At 43.4% G+C, this 16,431-nt stretch overlaps 1 long non-coding RNA gene across 1 annotated transcript in view; it reads right to left on the bottom strand.

Moving 5' to 3' along the window:
- Positions 1–4,402: 4,402 nt before the first annotated feature.
- The window catches only part of LOC118703365, a 30,412-nt gene continuing 18,383 nt past the window's right edge, over positions 4,403–16,431 (bottom strand). Inside the window, exon 3 of the long non-coding RNA XR_004983005.2 lies at positions 4,403–4,695. This is a non-coding gene — a long non-coding RNA (uncharacterized LOC118703365). The remainder of the gene's footprint in view (positions 4,696–16,431) is intronic.

Here is a 16,431-nt window from a genome sequence, read left to right as displayed (position 1 = left end):
AAAAAATCTGTGGCAATTCTAACCTTTGTTCTTCTATATTTACTGTATCTTTATTCTCTGTGCTTTTTAAAAATATATATTTTATTGATTTTTCACAGAGAGGAAGGGAGAGAGATAGAGTGTCAGAAATATCGATGAGAGAGAAACATTGATCAACTGCCTCCTGCACACCCCCCACTGGAGATGTGCCCGCAACCAAAGTACATGCCCTTAACCAGAATCGAACCCGGACCCTCCAGTCCACAGGCCAACGCTCTATCCACTGAGCCAAACCGGTCTCGGCTCTCTGTATTTTTTTTATCTGTATGAGAATACTTATAGCAGATTTATTAATAATCACCAAAAAGCGAAAACCCAATGTCCCTGTTAGTGAGTGAGTTAACAAACTAATTCTTGCAGAATAACAGAGCAAAAGTCATCAACCCAGATGTATCAACCCAGCCTTCTTACATTTTAAACAATTTTCCATTATCACTGGTTTTCAGCAATTTGGTGTTGATGTGTCTGGATTTGGTTTTCTTTTCTTTGTTTGTTAGAATTTATCTTTATTGTTAAAAATAATACAGATGTGCCCTTTTTCTCCCCATTGACTCTTTCTAGCCCACCTCCTCCACCTTCTGGGTTTGGTTGTCTTTATGTTTATCTGCTTGTGATTCTTTGAGTATCTGTGAGTTTATAGTCATCATTAAATTTGAAAGAACTTTGGCCAGTATCTCCTCAAATATATTTCTTTCCCGACCCTCCCCGTTCTGACACTTCAGTAATGCAATTACACATACAAATAGTTACACATATTAGTACTGCTCAATATTTTCCCACAGGACAGAGCGGATCTAGTGGAGTTTCTCCTTCCTTCTGTGCTTCAGAGTGGACTGTATACATTACCATGTTCGCAAGTTTACTGACCTGTTCTTCTGTAGCGTCTAATCTGCTGTTAATCTGGCAAAATTTTCATTTCACATTAAATTTTTAAGATATAGTTTTTATTAATTTCAGAGAGGCAGGGAGAGTGAGAGAGGGATAGAAACATCAATAACGAGAGGGAATCATTGATCAGCTGCCTCCTGCACGCCCCCTACTGGGAATCGAGTCCACAACCCAGGCATGTGCCCTTGACCGGAATCAAACCCAGGACCCTTCAATATGCAGGCTCTATCCACTGAGCCAAACTGGCTGGGGCCACATTAAATTTTTTAGCTCTACAGGTCCATTTAGTTATTTTTTTCCTTGGACTTATTATTTAAGCGATTTCCTATATGTCACTGAGCACATTTACAATAGGTGTTTTAAAGCCCTTGTCTTTTTTTTTTTTTTAATATATATTTTATTGATTTTTTACAGAGAGGAAGAGAGAGGGATAGAGAGTTAGAAACATCGATGAGAGAGAATCATCCATCAGCTGCCTCTTGCACATCCCCTACTGGGGAGGTGCCCACAACCAAGGTTCATGCCCTTGACCGGAATTGAACCTGGGACCCTTCAGCCCGCAGGCCAATGCTCTATCCACTGAACCAAACCGGTTTCGGCAAAGCCCTTGTCTTTTAATCATATCATCTCTGTCATTTATGATACATGTGAATTCTATATTGTTTTGCTTCCTTCTTTTCCTGAATTCTAGACTTTGTTCTAACAGGCAGTTATGTTATAATACATGCAGATTAAGTTAACTCTTTCAAGGTATGTTCTTATACTTTGTTTGGATGAGTCTTAAAAGCCTTTACTCTAGAAATAGTTTAGTCTGACTACTAGGCTGGCCCTCCGGGGTCTCTATATGAATGATGTCTGTATTCACTGAATTCAGTGAGAACTTTTTCCTGTAGCTGGTTGGAACTCGAATTTTCCCAGATCTACATGACTCTGGGAATTGTTCAGTTTGCAGTTCCCCATACGTCTTTTTTTTTATTTTTTAAATAATATATTTTATTGATTTTTTACAGAGAGGAAGGGAGAGAGATAGAGAGCCAAAAACGTCAATGAGAGAGAAACATCGATCAGCTGCCTCCTGCACACCCCCCACCAGGGATGTGTCCGCAACCAAGGTACATGTCCCTGACCGGAATCGAACCCGGGACCTTTCAGTCCACAGACCGACGCTCTACCACTGAGCCAAACCGGTTTCGGCCCCCATACGTCTTTTGACCAGCCTCATGGAGTTTCACTCTGCATATATGTGGCTTCGTATACAAGTTACAGTCTCAGGATTTCTGGAACTCTTTCTCTGCCTAGGATTGTCCACTCTGGGGCTCTGCTATGCAAATTCAGTAGCCTCTCTGAATGCCTATGCTTGCCTTCCCAGCTTGGCAAGGTGGCCGTGCTCTGCTTGGAAACATTTGAAGGCAAAGGTTCAAAGGATGTGAGAGAGGGAACCTCATGGCTCTCTGGAGAACAATGTTCCAGGCAGAGCAAAGAATCAGGGAGCCGGACAGCCATGGAGATGGGAGGCTGCCTGGTATGTTCCAAGAACAGAAAAGAAGGCAGTGTGACTGAGGTGGAGTGAGCCAGGGAGAGAGTGGCAGGTGAACTCAGCGAGACCACTGGGGAATAAGTCCCTCTAAGGACTTAGTATATCCCAGTAAGGATTTACTATGAGCATGATGGGAATCTGGAATTTTTTTAGAAGAATTGAGAAGTTACGTGATTTGTGTTAAATTTTCAAAAAGAATCCCTCTGCTCACTCTGTTGGGCATAGTTTATAAGAAGATCAGGGCAAACGCAGGACACCTAGGTCTGAAATGATGGTAGCTTGGTCTAGTATAGTACCAGCAGAGGTAGTTCAAAGTGGTGAGATTATACCTATATGCTCAAGGTAGAACCAACAGGATTTGCTCATGGATCTGATAAGGAATATAAAAAAGAAAGAGGAGTCAAGATGACTCTAAGGTTATTATTAGTCTGCCTACTGGAATGAGGGAGGGTGGAGAAGGCATTCCTAAAAGGGGACTACCCCGGTTGCTTCCACTGCACCCATGAAAGTGAGCGGCTAGGCACGCTTAAAAACTCTCCCTCTCATTTCACATCCAGCAGTGGTTTGCCACCACATCACATCACATCACATCATACCATATCACATCACATCACATCATACCACATCACATCACATCACATCACATCACATCACATCACATCACATCACATCATACCACATCACATCACATCACATCACATCACATCACATCACATCACATCACATCACGTATCTGTGCATTTAGCTGCCAAAGCAGCTCCTGGATTTGCCTTGATCAAAAGCTAAATGGGGAGGGAGGGGGAGAGCAATGGTATATGTATAGAAGGGGCAATGGTATATGTACACAGATAATAATTTAATTTTTAAAAATCAGTTTATAATGTAAAAAAAAAAGCTGAATGGGGCCCAGCAGGCAGCCTGCTTGCTTAAGTCAACAGCAAATGCTGTTCACACTTCAGACCACTAGGGAAAGTGGGAAACAAATGATTACCACATGAGATTTCCTTGATGAAAGCAAATTTAAATTTGGGTTTTTGTTCTCTAATTCACAATACTATTGTGACAATGGTTGACTTTAAAGGACTATTTTGAGTCATGGAATAACCACAGAATTCATGCATTTTTAAATTGTTTATCTGGCCTTGGCCAGGTAGCTCCATTTGGTTAGAATGTCATCCTGATACATCGGGGTTGTGGATTCAATCCCAAGTCAGGGCACATACAGGAATCCAATGAATGCATGAATAAGTGGGACAACAGATTAGTATTTCTCTCTCTCTCTCCCTTTCTCTCTCTCTCTCTCTTTCTCTCTCTTTCATCAATAATTTTTTAAAATTGTTTATCTGATTTGTGGTGTCAAAAGTCCATGTCCTCACCTGTTTGGCTGGGTGGATAGAGCATTGCCCTACAGACCAAAAGGTCCTGGCTTCAATTCCAGGTAAAGGCACACACCTTGGTTGCAGATTCCTTCCGGCCCAGACTCTGGTCAGGGCTCGTGCAGGAAGCAACCAATCAATGTTCCTTTCACATTGATGTTTCTCTCTGCCTTTCCCTCTCTCGTCCACTCTCTAAAAATCAATGGGAAAAGGTGAGAAGGTGAGGATTTTTTAAAAAGTCCAGTGATCAGTTCATTCAGTCAGCTTGACTCCCAGAGTTATTCAATGACTATTTTATTGAATATCTACTATAGGCTTGAATATTGTGGACCAAGTTAAGACCTTATCATGATGCCAGTCTGCTTACTGTGTGATTATCAACATACCATACTTTTATTTTTAAATGGGTATATTTACATCCAAATGCTGCATGCAATCCATTGTGCTCACCTATTTGCTGTAAATGGAGCTTTATGTCTGCTCTGCTATAAACCACCTACTGATTTTTTTTAAAGACCCATGACCCAGGCACCGAAGTTGGACCTCAAAGCCACATTCATCATGATACATACAGGCTTTAAGAAAATGGAGTGGAGGAGAGAGAGGAGAGAAAAAGAAAATGAATGAACTAGTTTATTTTGCATTGTTTTTAATTCATATTTAATCTGTCGAGGAAAACAGAAGACTTACTTGGACTTTGTTTTCTTTTCTCCTCTTTTACCATGTAATGTCAGAAACATCCACTCCTGTGAGTTACCTGTGTTCAAGGAGAAGAAGATAATAGTTGAGGTAAAGACTGATTTTTTAGTCTAGAAAACTCCCTTTTAGGCAGCAGATACATGTCTGGAAGCAAGGCTGGAAACACGCATAAAGAATGAAACCAGAGAAAGGTGATCCATGGTTTATTCCAAGACAAAGTTTGGGCTCATCACCTCACAGTCCCAGACACACCCTCCCCCTACAAGGGAAAGGCCAGAAAAGCCACAAAAAGCGGGGCCTACGCAGAACCGAAGCATAGGAAGTCAGTTTGTACCTTTTCAATTGCACTTAGCCGGTGTGTCCAGAACACATAGAGGACCTCAGAGATGAAACCCCAGCTTTGACAGCTGCCAACTGGTTGCCTTTGGTAAGTCATTATTTATCTCTCTGGGTGAATTTCATGAGATGTGACTTACTAGTATATCTCAATAAAAGAATGAATAAAGAGGAGAAAGAATAAACTAGCAAACAAAAAAGTAAGTGAGACTAGTTAATCAGAACCCTTTTTTGGACTTTCATATTAGTCCAATAAATTGACCTCTTAGCCTGAAGACACATGATAAAAATCTCCAACAGTGATAATCTGAACATTTTGCTCATATTGTTCCCTCAGTCCTTATCTTGACATGGCTCATAAAGCAATGCAGGAGGGGGGAATGCTATTTGTATCCACATACCTTGAGATACCCCCAGGTTCCAGAAAATAGCCTAGATCATTTTGTCAATCTGCAGTGTCAGTACTCTTTGATTTAATAGCTTTGATTTCCAAGGTGACAAAGACAGAACTCTGATAATAATACTGTGATCTGTTGCCTAGACTAATGGTGGAAGGAAATACTAAATATATATTAGGAATGAATAAAAATAAAAACATAACTTTTCCCATTAAAAAAAATAATAAAAAACCCAGCCCTGGCTAGTGTTGCTCAGTTGTTCGAGTGCCAGCCCATGCACTAAAGGATTGTGAGTTCAATTCCTAGTCAAAGGCATGTGCCTGGGTTACAGGTTCTATCCCCAGCCCCGGTCAGGCAACCAATCAATGTGTCTCTCTCACATCGATGTTTCTCTCTCTCCCTCTCTCTCTCTCTGCTCTTCTCTTCCCTCCTTCCCTTCCACTGTCTCTAGAAATCAATTGAGAAAATATCCTTACATGAGGATTAGCTGTGGAGCGTTGGGGGGTGGGACAGCCCATAAAGATGGATATAATCTGTACAACTTGGGCATATAGTAGTTGTTCAATAAATGTTAGCTGTAATTATTACTGGACTGCCAGTCAATGTATACAGAATTCATAGGCCCTCCATTAGTCCCTCTGTGTTGACTTCCTCTCTCTCCTCTCAAGGTCCCAATATTGAGCTTCCCCTAGTTAACCTCCCATGGCCCTAAGAGAGGACTGTGTAAGGTGTGATAAACTGACTCAGGCTAATGGAGCCTCACAATGCTTGTTCCCTTCCTTCCCTATACTGTTCTTGGACAAATCATTTTTGGGGGCTGTATCACCATTAAGTCATCCATACTTGCCATCCACATGCATCATCTTGCATCATCTTTCATTGATGAAAATGACCTTACTGTCTCCCAAACTATTTTTGTAGAAAGTAGGAGGAATGGGTTTGAACCAAGACAGTAGTCTCCATGGCAACAAAGCAATCTGGTTCACTCAGGGGACTAGATTTCTGATCTGGACCCCAACACAGTAACCAACAAAATAGCCTTAGGCTCCCACATCCTCAACAACCACCCTTGCTGACACCCCAGGCTCCACCAAGATCCTCCACTCTGGGTCCCACACTCTCACCATCCTCTAACAAAGAGACTGGGCTGGGGAGACCCAGGGAACCAGACACACCCGAAGTGTTCTCACTCCCCAGAGCCCAAATGCCCTGGTTGAAAATAGAGAAGCAAAACTTATAAATAATAAAGGTTTGTCCAGACCTTCAGAGTCCTCCCACCCATCTATGTGTTACAGACATAGATGATATAGGTCTATAGATGATATACAGATACAGATATAAATGTAGATATAGATGGTGTCGATCTAGCTCAGTTAAACATTTCATACATTTTCTCATTTGATTCTGTCAACTTAGGAAGAAATATTTCATTAATAAGAAAGATTTATTGATATATAGACTTTTTTTGTATTTTTTTAATCAATCTTTATTGTTCATATTGTTACAAAGGTTCCTCATTTCTTCCCCCCTCCACCAGGTTCCCCATCCCCCATTGTCCTCATCCATAGGTGCAGTTTATGTTCAGTCTCTTCCTCCCTCCCTTTCCCCGATAGTAAATCCCTTTTCAGATAGTAAATCAGTTACTTAGCATTTTCTCATATCAATAATATCACCACATGCCCAATGATACACTTCACACAAAAGACATTTCCAAATAGGTCAACCAGCCTCATCCAGACCCCACCCAAGGCACTCACAGATCAACACAGATCAACACCCCAGCCCTATACTAACTCAACACATCCAGATGTAAGCCTTCATCACTTGATTCAGCAGACCCTCAAGTTCCCACAAAAGTTTCCAGCCATGTCTGAGAGGCAGCCGTGGGGCAGGGGCAGGCGAGGAGTGAGCTGTTCCGGGCCTGGTTGCTTCGGGCCTGGCCTCTGTTGCTCTGGTTCGTTCCACAACCAGCTGCTCCGGGTCTGGTCACTCCCGCTCCCGACCTAGTTGCTCTGGAGTTGGCTGCTGCTGCTCCGGGCCTGGCCGCACCCGACACGGTTTGCTTCGGGCCTGGCCGCTCCCAGCCTGGCAGCCGCTGCCCCAGGCCTGGCCGCTCCCAGCCTGGCAGCTGCTGCTCCGGGCCTGGCCACTCCCAGCCTGGCAGCCGCTGCTCCGGGCCTGGCCGCTCCCAGCCTGGCACCTGCTGCTCCGGGCCTGGTCGCACCCGACCCGGCTGCTCCGGGCCTGGCCGCTCCCAGCCTGGCAGCCGCTGCTCCGGGCCTGGCTGCTCCCAGCCTGGCAGCCGCTGCTCCGGGCCTGGCTGCTCCCAACCCGGCTGCTCTGGGCCTGGCTTCTCCGGGCCCAGCCACTCCGGGTCTGGGTGTTCCTGGACTGGCCACCCTGGGCTTGGCCGCCTCTGCCTCAGGCCTGGCTGCCACTGCCCCAGGTCTGGCTGCTCCAGTGCTGACTGTTGATGCTATGGTTCTGGCTGCTGCTGCTCTGGGGCCTGGCCGTTGCTGCTCCGGGCCCGGCTGCCACTGCCTTGTGCCTGGCCACTCTAGGCCTGGCCGCCGCTGTTCCAACATTCTGTCCTTTTTTTTTTTTTTTTTTTTTTTTTTTTTTTAAACGCATTTATGTTGCAATGTTGGCTGGTGAGTTGAGTTCTGACTTAGTCTTTGATTTTTCAAGATCTTCTTTGTATTCTTTCTTAAGTAATTTTACTATCTTTTGCTCTCACTTGATTTCTTCATATTGAGAACTTCTTTGGTTTCTTCCTCCTTGTCCTGGGAGCTCAGCAGGTTGGCCTGTGGCACCCCTTTTTTCTCCGCGGGCTCCCGCACTGCTTCAGCCTGTTGCCAGGGTCGGCGCCGCCCAGGAAGCAGCCCCCGGCCTTGGCTCCATTGCCCGAGCTCAGTGGTCAAAGGCTCAGGGGCACCCCCCCCCCGGGGGCCCCGTCGTCCAGCTCCCTGCTGGCACCCAGCTGGCTGGTGCCCGGCTGGCCGGTGTCCAGCAGGGGCTCCTGCTCCTTGTCGCATTCCTCCAGTCTGGAGCTTTTTTTTTTTCTCCTTCCCGCTAGGGGAGTCTAGGATCAGAGTCAACAGACTGTCCTCTGCGCGCAGTGCGCGCGACTCTGGGGGCTCCGCTTTTTGCCGCTCCCCAGGATTCCGCCTTACAGCCCCGTCTCCCCCTGCCTGAGCCTGGGTCCCCAGGGTCTGGCCTAGGACTGGGGTTCAGAGCAGTCAAAACTGGTGTCCAACACGGCCAGGGCTCCTGTTTCCTTCCCTCCAGGGCAATCCTGCATCAGAGTCAACATTCCTTCCCTTGCAAGCAATGTGCCCGACTCCAGGGGCTTGGCCTTTCGCCACTCTCCCAGGACTCCACCTCACAGCCCCGTCTCCCTCTGCTTGAGCTTGGGTCCCCAGGGATTGGCCTAGATCTGGGGTTCAGAGCAGTCCGGACTGAGGCTCAGCACCGCCGGAGGCTTTGTTTCTTCCCGTTAGGGTAATCCAGCATCAGAGTCAACATTCAGTCCTCTGCGTACAATGTGCGCGCGACTCTGGGGGCTCCGCTTTTCGCTGCTCCCCTGGGATTCCGCCTCACAGCCCCGTCTCCCCCTACCGGAGCCTGGGTCCCTAGGGTCTGGCCCATAACTGGGGCTCAGCGCTGCTGGTTCGGGGGTTCAGCCCAGGCTGGGGGTTTTATTTGCTAGGGAACGCCAGGCAGCACCCAGCCTTCTCCTCCTCTCCGGCTGCAACCTCTCCGCGCGCGCAGGTGCAGGCGTGCAGCATGTCTCCGTACCTTAGGCTTTTTTTCAGCTCCTCTGATTTTCCTTCTGGTTTTCTCTTTCCTTCTTGTTGTAGAATTTTCAGTCAGTCGACTACCTGTAGCTCTGGGCGATGTCCACTCTACATTTTAGTTGTATTCCATTGAAATTGTTGTGTGCTGCTGCGGTTAGATGTCTACCTGAGCAGCCATCTTGCATCCTCTTCTATATAGACTTTTTTTAACTTAGCCAAAGCTGCTAGCTGACAGGAAACTGGAATGAGGCTGGCACCAGGTTTAAGGACTCCGGAGTCACTATGATGTACTCCTTCCATCTCATTTTCACCAAACACTGAGGGCCCCACTTGAGGCCTTTTTGTCATTTCTCAGACTCACCTGACAAATCAGGACTCCGTGTCTGCACCCAAGGTTGGTCTACCAGCACAGGGCCCTTCCCTCTTTCTGAGACCCTCCTTACACAACAGACTCCAGCTAAACCACTGCTACCCCACTCCCCAAATCAAACAGCTCTTCTTCAGTCTCCTCTGACTTTGTCCAACCTCCATTCGTTGAATCAGGGGTTCATGGGCCAGGTCTTCAGCTTTACCCTGAAAATTTAAGTCTGGAAGAATAAGCTTGGGACTGAGTCTTTGATCCTCACTCTGAGCTCAGGGGCTTGGATGGAGCTGAATGCTGAGGCGTGTTGGTTGAATAAGCAAACATATCCATCAAAATTTTTACATATTAATTCACAATATTATCTTTGAGAAATAATTTACTATACTATAATTTTTTTTAATTTAGGACATCAATTGATTACACACACACACACACAATTTGTTTTATTGATTTTAGAAAGAGGGAGAGAGAAGAGAGAGAAACATTAGTCTGTTGCCTTTAGTAAACACCCTGACCAGGATCAAACCCACCACCTTTTGGTGTATAGGACTATGCTCCAACCAACTGAGCCACAAATAATTTTTTAATGTGTTAAAAAACATATAACAAAAAATTTACTATTTTAACCATTTTAAGTGTACAGATCAGTGGCTTTAAGTTCCCTTATTGTTGTGCAATCAACACCACCATCCATTTCCAGAACTTTTCATCTCCCCAAACTGAACTTCTGTCCCCATTAAACAACTCCCCATTTCCCCTTCCCACAGCCCATGGCACCCACCCTTCTACTTCCGTCTCTGTGACTTTGTTGACACTAAATACCTCATATAAGCGGAATCATACAGTATTTACCTTTTTGTGACTGGCTTATTTCACTTAGTATAATGTCCTCAAGGTCAAACCATGTTGTAGCATGTGTCAAAAACATATAATTTAAAAAAGACATTCACTTGATCATCAAAAAATGTTGATAACTTCCTCTTGTAGGCAAGGCCTACACTCAAGCCTCCAGATTTTTTTTTTTAAATAAAAGGTAAACAGGCCAGTATGGTTCAGTGGTTAAGCATTGGCCCATGAACCAGGAGGTCAGAGTTCAATTCACTATCAGGGCACATGCCCAGGTTGTGGGCTTGATTCCACAGGAGGTGACCAATCAGTAATTCTCATCATTGATGTTTGATATTTCTTTTTCTTCTTCTCCTTTTTTTTAAATCATTACTGTTGAAAGTATTACATAGGTCCTCTACCAGCCTGCTCCCGTCTTCCCCTCAGGCCCTTACCACCTCATTGTCTATGTCCATGGGTTATGCACGTATGCATTCAAGTTCATTAGTTGATCTCTTCCCACCAACTCCTGACTTCTCTCTGAGGTTCAACAGTCCGTTGATACTTCTATGTTTGATGTCTCTATCTCTCTCTCCCTCTCCCTTCCTCTCTGAAATCAATAAAAAATATATTTCTCATCATTGATGTTTCTCTCCCTCCCTCCCTCCCTCTTTCTCTCTGAAATCAATTTAAAAAAATACTTTAAAATAAAAAAATTTAAAGGTAAATGACAGAGTCTCCACTTCAAAGTGTCAGCCAACTAAATTTATTTTTAAAGGATCCAATGTACTACTGGATGAGAGACAGACAACAAACCTGGCCTTACTCTCAACCCCTGAAAATGGCTTTCTATACTCCAGCCTATAGACTATTTCTCCATATGAATATGTTGAGTCTTCCAACTTAAAAATGGAAATGACTAATGGGAGAAATTTCAGGCCACCTCAGGGTTATAAGTAAACAAGTAACAGATGGAGTCAGATATCAGCTCCTCAGGTCAGGCTCAAAATAGCATAAAATGGCCACTTACTCTGTCTATGAATCCCTCTGCGAGTTCTGAAAGGCACTAAAACTTCTTATCCAATAAGACTGCTCCTTTGGCATGCAGGACCACCGGTGTGCCTACGGGATGGATGCTAAGGAGGCCTTGGATGGAATGAAGATTGGAGTTCCGGGAAGTGATGGAAAGAAGAAAGGATGTGGCATTCATTGAGCTCCTACTCAGATCCAAGTACCACACTAGGCACTTCCACACAACCAAGTACAAGAGAGCCATCACCTCATGTTTATAGATGTAGAAACTGTGGCTTAGATGAGTTAATAAACTACTCAAGTCCACACAGCTAACTAGTATGGGAACTAATTCAAACTAATTCAGACTTGTCCATCCTCAAGGCTCTTTTCTTTAAATTCATGATGCCTCTCATTCCATGATAGGAAGTGAGTGATGTAGTCCTCATCTCTAGCCCCCACTTAAGACCCCAGACATGCATCTTTTTCTTCTTAAATATATTTTTATTGATTTCAGAGAGACGGGGAGAGATAGAAACATCAATGATGAGAGAGAATCATTTATCAGCTGTCACCTGCACACCCCCTACTAGGAATTGAGCCTGCAACCCAGGCATATGCTCTTGACCAGAATTGAACCTGGGATCCTTCAGTCTACAAGCTGATACTCTATCCACTGAGCAAACTGGCTAGACATAGATATGCATCTTAGGAAGATAAATCAATGGTAGGACCAGCTGAAAGCACATGAAAAGGGTGTTATCCTCCACCCACAGAAACCATGAAGGGGGTTGGAGGTCTGTCCAAAGAGGATTATCTGGAAAGGACAAGTTTCCTATGAGTCCTTAAATGAGAAAGCAGTAAATTCCTATGGCACTAACAGCTTAAGCATGGGCAGGACTTCTGACTGAAATGAAAGAAACTCAGCCAGCTTTTCTGATTGATGATGACTGAGTCATAAAAAGAAAGAAAAGTTGGCTCCAAGCTGATGTTGAGAGAAGGGTGCCTTCCATAAAGTGCCTGAGTAGGTATCTCCTGAAGCAGCAACCTCCTCCCTCTCCTGCAGCTCTGATGCCACACCTTCTGGCACTTCTTCCTGGATAGAGGCTACAAGAAGCAGGAAGCCTAGCCCAGCTGGTCTAAGGGAGCTCTCTTTTGGCAAACAAATGCTTGGTGAGAACAGGATGGGGAAGGCATCTCCGTGTGGTGAAATGGATCATGGCTGGTCTTTACCAGCGACAGTCTAATTCGAGGGGCAATGGCAAGTACCCGGCCCAAACCATCTCTCCACATTGATGTCTGCCCCTGAGACTTCACCTTCCCAAATGTCTCTTTGGATTCCTCTCCTCAGGAGACATCTTCTTGGGAGGAGAACATTTCAACTCCTGGTAGTGAAGCGTTAGACACAGAATCAAATGGACCTTGAAGACCACATTATCCTGTCCAGCACAGGAATCTCGGACAGCAGCTAGTAGCTTATTCCAGGGATATGGGAATCACAATCAGGTAAGAATCCTGTTCCATGTTTGTACAGTTCCTATAAAGATCAAGCCAAAATGTTTTCCCTATCGCTGCTTCTCCCCGTGTGGCATCAGGAACAAACGTGCTCCTTCTTCCAGGCAACTGTGGGTCCCCAAGCATCTCCTGAGAACAGCAATTCTCTCAGATCTTCCCCGTGGCATGCCTTTCAGACTGCCTCCATCCCCGTTCAGGATGCCTTCAGTGGGCTTACTCCAAATTATCAATAAGACCTCTAACTGCGTGTGACAAAACAGCAAAGATAAAGCAGAGAGCCCTAGTTATTTGTGCCACACCCTTACACAACCTCACAACCGAAGGGAAAACCAAAGGCTCCAACCTGAGGTAATGTAACAGATTCAAAGGAATTCTCAGCTGCGTTTCAGGTACTCCTGGATGCAGGAAGCAGCAGTCCCATCATTAATTCATGGAAGTGAATTAAGGCAATGTAGTCAGAATACTTGTGGAAATAAGACACAGAGGAATCTTAGTCATAGAGCCAACTCTCAAGGACCCCTGAGAAGTCAAACATCTGAGCAGAAATTGTAGGAAGAGCAGAAACCCCAGGAGAGTAACACCTCCCAGACACTGGCGCTGGAAAGCCACTAGAAATGCAAAGCAGCATGGGAAAGCAGGCCATTGACCAACCTTCAAGCATTCATAGCCTCCTACGTTATTGCTCTGCCAATGAAGTCATTCAGTTCCCCTCCCATGCTCTGTGTCTTCTCATCTCTTCTCTACTCTTCCTCTACCAAGTGTGTGGTTGATTCTGCTACAGTTCCCAGATCACCAATGCACAGCTCTTTAACCCTGCAGAGGTTGCTGGCCACTGCTCCTCAAGAAACAGCTTGAGGAGACTCAACCAGAGTTGAGGCATTGCAGTTTCTCTCAAGAGGGGTCAGGAAGCAGGAGCGGCCTGAGCCTGACCAGCTGTCAAGAAGCACTAAGAATATGTGCCCAGTGTCCAGAAGAACTAACAATGTGTTCATTTCAGTACATGGAGAAAATAAGCCAACACAGACTTCTTGGCTACCATGTCCCCAGGCAGAGAACTGGCTTGATTCTGATATCCAGATGGAGGGGATTTGGTGAGAATTACCTGCTTCTTATTAGTGATTATTTGGAGTGCCTAATAGGGCCCAATCCCAAATATCATCCCATCATCTGTCTATCTGCCACTTCACCTTCACCTCTTTGTGGCTTCTGGGTTCCTCTATTAAAATAAAAATACTACTTGGCGACCGTGGTGATTCAGCTTCTCTAAGCCAGTTTCTCTGATATGAAAAAAAAAAAAAAAAAAATACTACTTGGGGATAAACTTAAGTTCTACTGAATACTACCAAACATTGAGAGAAATTAAAGAAAATCTAAATAAATGAAGAGATGTGCCATGTTCATGAATTAGAAAGGTATAATATTGTTTTTTTGTTTGTTTTTTTAAATATATTTTATTGATTTTGTACAGAGAGGAAGGGAGAGAGATAGAGAGTCAGAAATATCGATGAGAGAGAGTCATCGATCAGCTGTCTCTTGCACACCACCTACTGGGGATATGCCCGCAGCCAAGGTACATGCCCTTGACTGGAATCGAACCCGGGACCTTTCAGTCCCCAAGCCGACGCTCTATCCATTGAGCCAAACCGGTCCTGGCTAGAAAGGTATAATATTGTTAAGATGTCATTTCTCTCCAAATTAATCTATAGATTCAAGGTAATTACAATAAAAATTCTAAAAGACTTTTAGAAATTGGTGAACAGATTCTAAAATGTAAGTGGAAATGAAAATACCTAGAATAGTCAAAATAATCTTAATAAAGAACAAAGTTGGAATACTTACCTTCACTGATTTTAAGAGTTACTATAAACAACAGTAATCAAGACAATTTGATATTAGCACTAGTATACAACAAATAGATCAGTGGAATAGAAAACAGAGTCCATAAATATACCTACATATATATGATCAATTGATTTTCAATAAAGATACCAAGACAATTCAATGTGTTGAAAATTATTTTTAACAAATGGACTAGAATAATTATCTATCCAGAAGGGAAAAAACTGAACCACAATTCCTTACATCGTAACAAAAAATTAATTAAAATGGATCTGCCCTGGCCGGTGTTGCTCAGTTAGTTGAGCATTCCCCATGCACTGGAAGGTCACTAGTTCAATTCCCAGTCAGGGTACATACCCAAGTTACAGGTTCGATCCCTGATCAGGGAGCATATGGGAAGCAATAGGTCAATGTTTCTCTCTCACATCAATCTCTCTCCCTTCCTCTCTCTCTAAAATCAATTAAAAAAATACAAATTAATTTTAAAAAATTGAAATGAATCCTAGACCTAAACAATTAAAACCATACAGCATCTAAAAGAATACATAGAAGAATATCTTCATGACCTTGAAGTAGCAAATATTTCTTAGGTAAACACAAAAAGCACTAACCATTAACAAAATTAACAAACCAGAATTCATCAAAATTTAAAATTTCCAAAACACCAACCTGAGAGCATTGGTGGTTCAGTGGTAGAATTCTCGCCTGCCAAAACACCAACCTGAATGGCTACAATTAAAAAGACTAATAAACACCAAATGTTGGTGAGGATATGGAACAATCAAAACTCCAAACATTGTTAATGAGAGTGTAAAATGGCAAAACTGCTTTAGAAAAAGGCCTATCAGTTTCTTATAAAACTGTATGAACAGCAATTCTATTTCTAGGTATTAACCAAAGAGAAAAGTAAATATATATATCCATTAAAAGCCTGTTCAAACATAGCCACACACACAAAAAAAATATCCATAGCATTTTTATTCATAATAGCCAAAACCACCTATAAGGAACTAGATAAAGGAATTGCAGGAAAAGTCATACTATTCAGGGGGGGAAAAAAAGAAAAAGAAAAAAAAAAGCACAAATTACTGTCACAACAGCATGGGCAAATCTCAAAAACAATATGCTGAGTGAAAAAAGCCTTACACAACTGAGTGCCAAATGTGTGATTTTAATTATATGAAATTCTAGAACAGACAGGCACAAATAATCTACAATATGTTGGGAGAAGATAAAAGAACTATGATTGCTTCTACCAAAAGGAATTTGGCTGGGAAATGGTGTAAAGGTACTTCCTGGGGGTGATGGAATGCTCCATATCTAAAATAAAGGCTTTTTTTTTTTAACAAGAGAAAATGATTTAATTTAATTACATACATATGTGTGGGAACTCTGCATCCATGAGAGAATCGGAGATCTCACAGACGTAAGAGGTTCAGAGAGAGAAAGGGAAACTGAGGTACCTAAGCCATTCTGAGCTAGGAATGAGGTAATGCACTTTTCAGCCTCAGAAGGCAATTGCAGGGAGAGCACATGTTTAATAGTCATTAGTTTGCCCTGCCCCATAGTTAAGTAAGAAGTTATTTCTGATGATAACTCTTGTTGTATAATAGTCCAGGCTCCTAAGTTTTTTTCCTTTTATTTTTATTTATTTTTTCAATTAGTTTACATTCAATGTTATTTTGTATTAGTTTCAGGTGTAAAGCATAGTGTTTAGTCAATCATATACTTTACAAACGAAGTAACAGCTTTATTAAAACACATTTTATGTGCCATAAAATTCACTATTTTAAAGTGTTCATGGTGG

Source organism: Pipistrellus kuhlii, unplaced genomic scaffold, assembly GCF_014108245.1.
Source record: "Pipistrellus kuhlii isolate mPipKuh1 unplaced genomic scaffold, mPipKuh1.p scaffold_m20_p_4, whole genome shotgun sequence".
NCBI classification, from domain to species: domain Eukaryota; kingdom Metazoa; phylum Chordata; class Mammalia; order Chiroptera; family Vespertilionidae; genus Pipistrellus; species Pipistrellus kuhlii.
Note: the sequence above shows the minus strand (reverse complement) of the source record. Positions and strands in the feature narration are given on the sequence as shown.